The sequence below is a fragment of the Sinocyclocheilus grahami genome, unplaced genomic scaffold (assembly GCF_001515645.1).
Source record: "Sinocyclocheilus grahami isolate Dianchi unplaced genomic scaffold, SAMN03320097.WGS_v1.1 scaffold1508.1, whole genome shotgun sequence".
Lineage (NCBI taxonomy): Eukaryota > Metazoa > Chordata > Actinopteri > Cypriniformes > Cyprinidae > Sinocyclocheilus > Sinocyclocheilus grahami.
Genome location: NW_015506687.1, coordinates 342,395 through 350,859, shown reverse-complemented (window position 1 = coordinate 350,859; position 8,465 = coordinate 342,395). Strand labels below are relative to the sequence as shown.

Sequence of the window (8,465 nt, the reverse complement as noted above, 5' to 3'; positions counted from 1 at the left end):
GCGATGGGGGTATGTAACGAGAGGGGCGGGGCCGAGAGCCGTGGGAACGGAGCGAGGCCGGTGGAGTAATTGCGAATGCGCGACACCTGCGCCACTCACCGGTCTCGAGTCTCACGGAGGAGCTCCGGAAGGATACAAAGGAGGAGTGACGACAGGGAAAGACGAGAGAGGACCAGGCCTGGATTTTATTTTGGTTTTGTTTGTGCGCGACAGTCGTCCGCGAGGGGCTGTCGCGCTGTTTTGTGTTTATTTTATTATTAAAGTTTGTTGAAATGTTCGCCGGTTCCCACCTCCTTCTTCCCGACCTACAAACTACGTTACAGTGGTTTAAAGTGAGTTTTGAGTAAAAGTGGAATATAAATCTTATTTATTGTCTTATGTAGCATGATGCTACAGTTTGCATGAATGGTCACATAACACGCGCTTTCGGTCGTGTAACGTTAGTATGAACGGACATCTGCATATGATGGGAACTCCACGCAGGTCCCGCGCTACTCTATACTGGTGGTATTACAATACCACGAGAGCTAAAGAGAGCAGACTGCTCCGTGCACTTTTGAATCACTCTCGCGGATGATCGATCTGCGCCGTGCCTCTAGTCGAACACACCGGCTAGTGCTGCAGGCTTATTGGCTCACTGACGCTGATGAGATTAACCCCTTAGGTATCGAAATTTGGTACCGAACAACAAGACATTTTTCGATACATACTCGATGGTATCGAGGCAATTCGGTCGGTGACTAAAAAGTATCGAACTCGATATCCAGCCCTATGAATACCTAAATGACTCACTCATTAAAATGTGCTGCCAACTACTGGTGGTTTGGTTTCATATTTAAAAATATCATTTTTATATGAATATAAAATATATGAATATAAAGATATGCGTTTTTCCAACATTTCTTATTTGTATGTTCAAAAATATTAGTTAAAACATTAATCTTATCAAATTATTTATGGATTTGCAATCTTGTGGTGTAAATTCATTCATGGCACCTCAGCTTCATCAAACAGTCTGTAATTACATGTAATGCCACTTCAGATGCAGCTTCTGTTTCCTCTGCAGTGGAAAGATTTTTGTTGATACTGATTTAATTTGAATGGTAACAACTCTACAGTTTCTTATTATTATAACTGAATTAACTGAAACAATGCAAGAATTTGATGTGAAAGATGACACATTTAATAAGGTTATGGGAAAAAATGACCATTTATAAACATGGTGGGAAATGACATCTGTTTTGTTATATACAGCCACTTATTTTCAGTTAATTGTTATCTCTACCTCTTTCCAGCTACAGATCACTTTATTTTGTTGTTTAAGTGAGAGAACATCTGTAACTTAGTCCAGATTGAGAGAATTTGAATGTTTAATAATTTATTTTATTATTTAAATAATTGTTTTGCATTGAAAAAAAGGTTGATTTTTGTTTGTATGTGCTGTCAATTATAATTCTTAAAAAGAAAATCGAAAATGGCAAAAATCTTTATCGCCAGGTCACACTTACAAAAAAAAAAAATCGGAAATTGGAATCGGCCAAGAAAATTGCAATCGGTGCATCTCTAAATCTTTCTGTTCTTTGCTTTCATTTCAGTGATAAAAGTAAAGTACAGACTGGAAATTATAAGCAGTAGCCAGATTCAAACTCAGGTCGCCTGCATATATTCACGTTAACACTGTGCAGTATGTCGCTGCTCATGCATGACCCACCAAGCCACATCTCCGACAGTTCTTTGCTTCTTACGAGATCTAATGCACTCTAACAGGATGCGATAGTTGGCGATAATGTGATACGACACTGGTGTCACTGAGAATTGACCCTTTCTCTTTAAAGCCCCTGGGGGAAGTTTGCAGCATGGGATGGGCTCGCTATTTTTGGGAAAAGTGCACACGAAATATGACATTATGGCTCTGTTCCAAAACCTAGAGAGCTGCCTACATTGCACACATTTTAAGACTCAGTTCTTGTTTGCTTTCTGTTGTGTTGAGGACACTATGGTGCTCTCACTTTACCCGACCACTTGCAGACTACACTACCAATCAAAAGTTTGGGGTCGGTAATATTTTCCATCCAATTATTTACTTATTTGTTCATTTAGTTTTTTTTTTTTTTAAGTCTCTTATGCTCTCCAAGGCTGCATTTATTTGAGATAGTGTTTGGGGAAACACTTTGATTTTGGTCTAGCTCCCTCTTGCTATTACCCCATCCTCCTTTTTTACTCTTTCCCCTCACATTTTTATTGGCTGTTGTTCATCGTTGCTTTCCAGTTTATTTGAGGTGCTCACCTGAAGGCAGGTCAATCAGATTTCAAGCATATCAAACTGGCTGAGATCTGGGGCTTTGCATCTATATGCTGTTTTCGTCTATTGGCGAGACTAGTCACAAACATGAAAGAACGATGAGTCAAATCAAGTTCATTTATATAGCGCAATGCACAGTGCTTCAAAGCAGCTTTACAGAAAACCATTCCCTAATGGCCACATAGAGATAGCCAAAGGAGATTGTGGCAAGGAAAAAACGTTAAAAAAACGGGGTGGGTGGATTGGGGGGGCATCCTCCTCTGGCAAAGTACATATATTACTGTAAATGCATGTGACAAACATTATCAAATTGCATGGTATGCGTAATACTTAGATGAATAAATTATTGTATATGTTAGTAAGACAAATGTTTACATTGTAAGGATATTGGCTGATTTATAGTCTAAGTCAATCCTATAAAACAGAATTATTCAGTGAATCATCCTTCACTGTCTGGCTGGTATAGTCTGTATTTGTCACTAGGTGTTGCTCCCTATAATAATTTATAGTCTTTGAAATCCATTCTAAAATGACTGGAGGAGCTGGCTGTGAAATGGCTGTAGCTGGAATGTTATGACCAATTTTAAAATTCTATTATAGTGTCTAAATATTTTTTTTTTTAACACACTAAAAAGTAAAATCAGTCATTTTATGTGCTACAAGTGAATTTAGGCATTCCAACATTATAATGAACAATATAAAAAAAATGAATACTCATTTTGAGCTTTGCTAAAGATTGCATTTGCAATAAGTGTAATTAAATTAGCACCATTTTTTTAAAAGATTAACTTTAAGTGAGTGTTAGATGATGGTAAAGGTCATCAAAATGTAAAAATAACAATATCAGCCAATACTGATGGATTAAAAAATCTCTAAATGCCAAAAATAACCAAAACAGGTGCCGATATATTGTGAATCCCTATAGTTCAAGTACTAAAATGCTTTGAAATTCCCATCACTAGATATTCTGAAGCAGGCTTCTTTCTTGTAGTCTAAGCTAAGCTTTCAAGTATGTTTCTTTGATTATATTCTGCAAGCTACAGTATTAAAATAGATGGTAATATCAGTGCAATCTGGATGGGTTTATCATAAAAGAGAGTCTGCTCTCATTTAACACAAAGCAGTGCACTTAGGACTTCTTTTCTGTCATCAGCATTTGGCTCTTCTACGAGGGCATGAATTACTCACTGCACCAACCCACTGACTGCAGCTGCCTTTGACATTTGTTACAACAAACAGACGATATTCTTAACTGGTGTCGTGAACAGAACAAAAGTGCCCTACTTTTTTCACCCTCTCCTCCATTTTTTTTTCTTTCTCTAAAGCTTCCTCCCCTCTCCTCCATAGAACATCCTCCCACCAATGCGCCTTCCCATGTCTCAAATCTTAAGAACTCTGCAGCCTTGCCAGGGATCAAAGAGGGATGAGTTTCATCCAATGAGAATGCGCCTCTCCGCATGACAACACCTGCCGCGTTCCAATCAGCTCGCACCATTTTCCTACTTCTTTCTGTCTGTCTGTCTGAATCACTGGCATAACAAAATGCTATTTATTAGTCTGCGCTCTCACATTGTCTCATATGTTAACAAGGACGTGTTGTTTTTCCCTCTTGAGCAGTTTATTTTCTAAGCATTGCAGACGGTGAGGCACTTCTAATCCATAAATAGGGATTACTAAATTTAACTGAAGCCTTTGAAGTTAGTGCACTAGATTTGGTCACAAACACACCATATTGCCCAGAGTTTTGCACAGCAGGTCTCAGCGGTAATGAGTTTATGAATCGGCGGCCTTGCAGGTTGAGATTATCAGCAACCTCTTTATTAATATTTATCTCTAAAAACAGAATATTGTCATTTGGAACATATTATGTTAATATCACACACAAGCATCAGCGACAGAGACTCACACACTCAATGGACAATTCTTAAACTTCTGCTGCTAAAACTGGAGAAACAAATGCTGCCTAAGTGATGAATTATTGAAATAAGCTGTGCCTAATCTAATGGAGATCAGGGTTGTTCGAGTGCTGGGAGGCAGATGTCAGTCAGAGCTGACACATGTGACAGCAGTGAGTGCCAGTGTCCAGAGGCGATGAGAAGGGCCCAAGGGAACAGCTGTCTTGGGTCATTAGTGAGGAGAGGGCTAGTGGGCAGGGTGGTCGGCCCTTTATCAGACTGGTCAAAGTGGGGTTGTGACGGATGACACGTGGGGCGGACAAACCCTTGAGTCTGGTAAGGATGAGGAATGCTGCACTGAGGCAAACTCGGCAATGCTTTGCATCATCAGACCCCGAGGAGAAGAGCAGTGGCTGTTGTTCAGCACAGCTCCCCCTACAGAGTATCAGTGCTGGGAGTGATGCAACTCCTGTACAGCTAGGGAGTTATTACAACACACACATGCACATGCACTTAAAAAGAAAAAACAAACAGAAAGTAACAAAGCAAAAAAAATTTTTTTTTTTAATTTGGAGCACATTATATATTTAATTTAGATCTGGCCACTTTAGTTACTGCTGCTAACTCAAAAAAATTTTATAGAACATCCTATAAATTATCAGAATTAACTGCAGAGTGTGACTTTCAGGAAAAGTGTTCATAAAGTGGATAAAATGGATTAGCTTTTATTGTTGTGTGGGCTTGAATGAATCTTGCACTTCAAATATTTTTATCTGCCATGTTTCTTTGAAATAAATTGTTAAATTGCACCGAAACATGGAGATCAGAATCAAGGTAAACACTTCTTACAGTCAAATGAAAAGAAAAAAAGCTTAATTTAACAGCAATTAAAAGCGAAAACATCTCTGTTCCTAACATTTCTACTGCACTGTCACTACTGCGACTCTTCAGTTACAATCAACCCTATGAAGTGAAATTAAATTAGTAACATTAATTTAGTTTGGAATGGATAAAAAAAATTTAAAACAAATTTCATTCAGACATTGCTAGTAAATTTCACAAAAAGTATTTTCTTGTCAAACTTACTCCAAGAGTCTTTTTTAACAACTTGAATTGTATACGTGTATATATATATATATATATATATATATATATATATATATATATATATATATATATAAACAGTGTGTAGGTGTTTTGCTTTTTCTAATGTCATACATAGTTTAATCCACAGCATGAACCTCTGAAGATTTATTTAAAGAAAAAGAAAAAAACATATCCTCCATGGGTACCATGTTGCACTATTATAAGTGACCTGGCAACAACATTTTACCATGTTTTTGGATTATGTCCATAAAACTGCATTAAAACAAGCCAAATGCACAGATGCTCCATAGACTTACATGAGAAAAGAGAAAAAGCCTGTTTGAGAAAATGGCGGATGGAAACAGTTAGGAAAAAATTTAAATGCGGGCTTAGTGATGGGTCAGTTGATGAAAAAACAACGCAATGCACAAGTGCACAACAGAATTAAGTCGTTAAACACAGCAAAACACATTATATTGCTGTTTGGGGAACAGTGAAGTGTGAACAAGAAAAAACTGCTCTGAAAACAGTGTGCATTGAAGTCTAAATAAAAATGGCTTTATAAATATTAATATTGTAATGAGTCATGTTTTACTTTCCAGATAAAAAAAAAATCTTGCTGTATAAGACGCTTAATTAAAATGATTGTTGGAAACGCTGTACATTAGCATGACAATAAGTGCTACAAAACCATCCGTCTTTATTCAGCATATAAAGCTCCATACATTCAACAGAGAATGAAAGAGAAAAAGCACATAGCTGTAATTAACATGAAGAAAAGACTGGGGATTTAACAGCAAACACTAATTCCATATGACCTACTTATTCAAAAAGCATTTCCAGACTGCCTCTGGTTATAGCTATACTGGATACATCAAAACAGCAAGTTCAGATGCATCTGACACATTGGCTTTCCAATCATACTATCCTTTCATTCAAATTTCTCAACGAGAACCAAAACTAAAAATTTAACAACGAAGCGTTAAAGGAGAAACCACGGCAGACGGACTAAACTTAGTCAAGACTAAACTCCTGTCCATTAGTAATGATGGAATGGGCCTTTGAGACACAGGCCATTAGGCTGGAGGAGTGTGTGTGGAAAATGGACACCATTTCTCACGCACTTCCTCTTCGACAGCACCAGTGATGATACTCAAAGCATGGGCAGGAGCGAGGGAGCCAGGGATGAGAGGAAGATGAGAGAGATATCCCTGGAAGACTGAGGCTGCCGGACAACAGTGATGGGAGAGGGAGTGTTCCCTTGTCTCTAAGCCTGGATGTTGAAATGTAGGCCAGGGAAGAGCGGAAGGAAAATGAGGAGCCACAGAGGTAATGGCTCTATGACTTTTTCATAAATCATGAAATATGGCAGCACAAGGTCTAAGGCACAAATGTTTAGTTGGTGCTGCTATAATTGCATGTTTCATCTTCATAAACAAAATAAAACAGTAAGAAAAAAGACAAGCTCCAACAATGTCAATTACTACGCAGCCTGAGATATCCCGATAATTACAGTATCAAAGATGCAAACTTTGATTGCAATCAGGATGCCACAAGTCAAACTTTACATATGGGTGTCTCCCGACATAAACAAAACTCGACGAATATAAATTAGCCCTATCATACATCTCAGACTCATCAGACAACAATAATTACATTTAACAGATGAACAATGTCAGTCTGAATAGAAATACACTGGCAACTTACTGTGGAGGCGATCGCGACACTAATGCTTAGTCAAGGTGAATGGTAATTTGATTATAATGAGTAATATTTAACTTGAGTCATTTCTTGGAGAGCTAAAAAGGATTTTGTTGTCTAATTCAGTCGTGTACATATGCGCGCTAATATAACTACTAAATAATTCACGGAGATGTTTACGCTGTCGTGCAGATTAACACATTTCCGTTATGAGTCCCAGACGCTTGCGTGAATAACCCATTTCAAACTGTTCTTCCCATGTTTATGTCTACATGAGTTATCTCAGCATAATTATTACGAAACCAAAAATCATGCCATACTGCATAGTGTCCGAATGCATCATTTTAAGGCTCACGCGCGCATCCTCATCGGCAGACGCGTCTCCGTTTATCACTGAACTTAAATGTCTTCTCCTCAGGAAAAGAAGAAAACGTCGCTAAAAGTCAAACTCTCTGTGTCAGTGAGCCGTAAATGGAACTGACACTGAGAAAATTAGAGTCTTCTGTCACATGAGAATCTCTTACCTTTCCTTTTCTCCATACTGCGAGCACAGCGTCTCTCTCTCTCTCACTCTCACTCAGTCATTCTGCCGTTACAAGAGTTCTGCTGGGCACGAGCGCTTTTTCCTCAACGGCGCGAATTTTGAATTCCTGTGCTGTATGTCGTTGTGTTTGTCAGTCAGGCGGCGACGGACGGTTAGGTGTGTTAGGTGCAGAAACAGAGCGCTGAGGGTTCTACGGAGAGATGCGCCACAGCGGGCGGTTCACGGAGACGCCGGCGGCCGAATGAGCGAGCTTTAGGTTGGTGAGGTGAGCTCATAGTGTATAATAGTCACTGAGCTGATTTGAATCAGGGCTCCTCCTGCGCGCCCCTCACGGCAATTCTCCTCCCCCAAATACATGCATTCACGTTTTGCGTTTCGGTGTCGAGACATGCGCCTCAGGAAACCAAAACTGATCGCATCAGATACACGGTGCTGTTGTTTTATCGATATTTCATCACTGACACCGTTTCCAAAGATCGATATTCATTAATCAGGTACTAAAAGATTCATATTTGACATTCATGCTGCCTTCAAGCTAGAATAAGGTCGTAAATGTCTTGCTGATAATGTCATTATTGGCCAAGCCTTAGCGGGTAAATTGTAATGCTGAGACGAGAATTTACAATCCGGCTTAAGCGATTTAATCTATAAATACTACTGGGTATTATACAATATATTACCTGTTGCTAGTTTATTCTACTATATTAAGACTATCTAAACTTTTATTTCATCCCTCATAAAGGGATAGTTTTGGAACAACATAAGGGTGAGTAAAATGAACTAGTTTGGGTGAAAAATATGATTGTTCAGCTGACAAAATGTATTTCCAAAAAAAAAAACACTTTCCTGTAGTAAACAAAAACTCCATAAAGCAATTTTTAAAGTTTTAAGTTGTGCCACAGAAAAGACTGCAAGTCTACCCCTCGCAACCTCTGTT

General features: G+C 38.7%; 1 pseudogene; it reads right to left on the bottom strand.

The window, feature by feature from the left end:
* LOC107570808 (teneurin-2-like) overlaps window positions 1–7,799 on the bottom strand; it is a 99,598-nt pseudogene extending 91,799 nt beyond the window's left edge.
* Window positions 7,800–8,465: the final 666 nt, after the last annotated feature.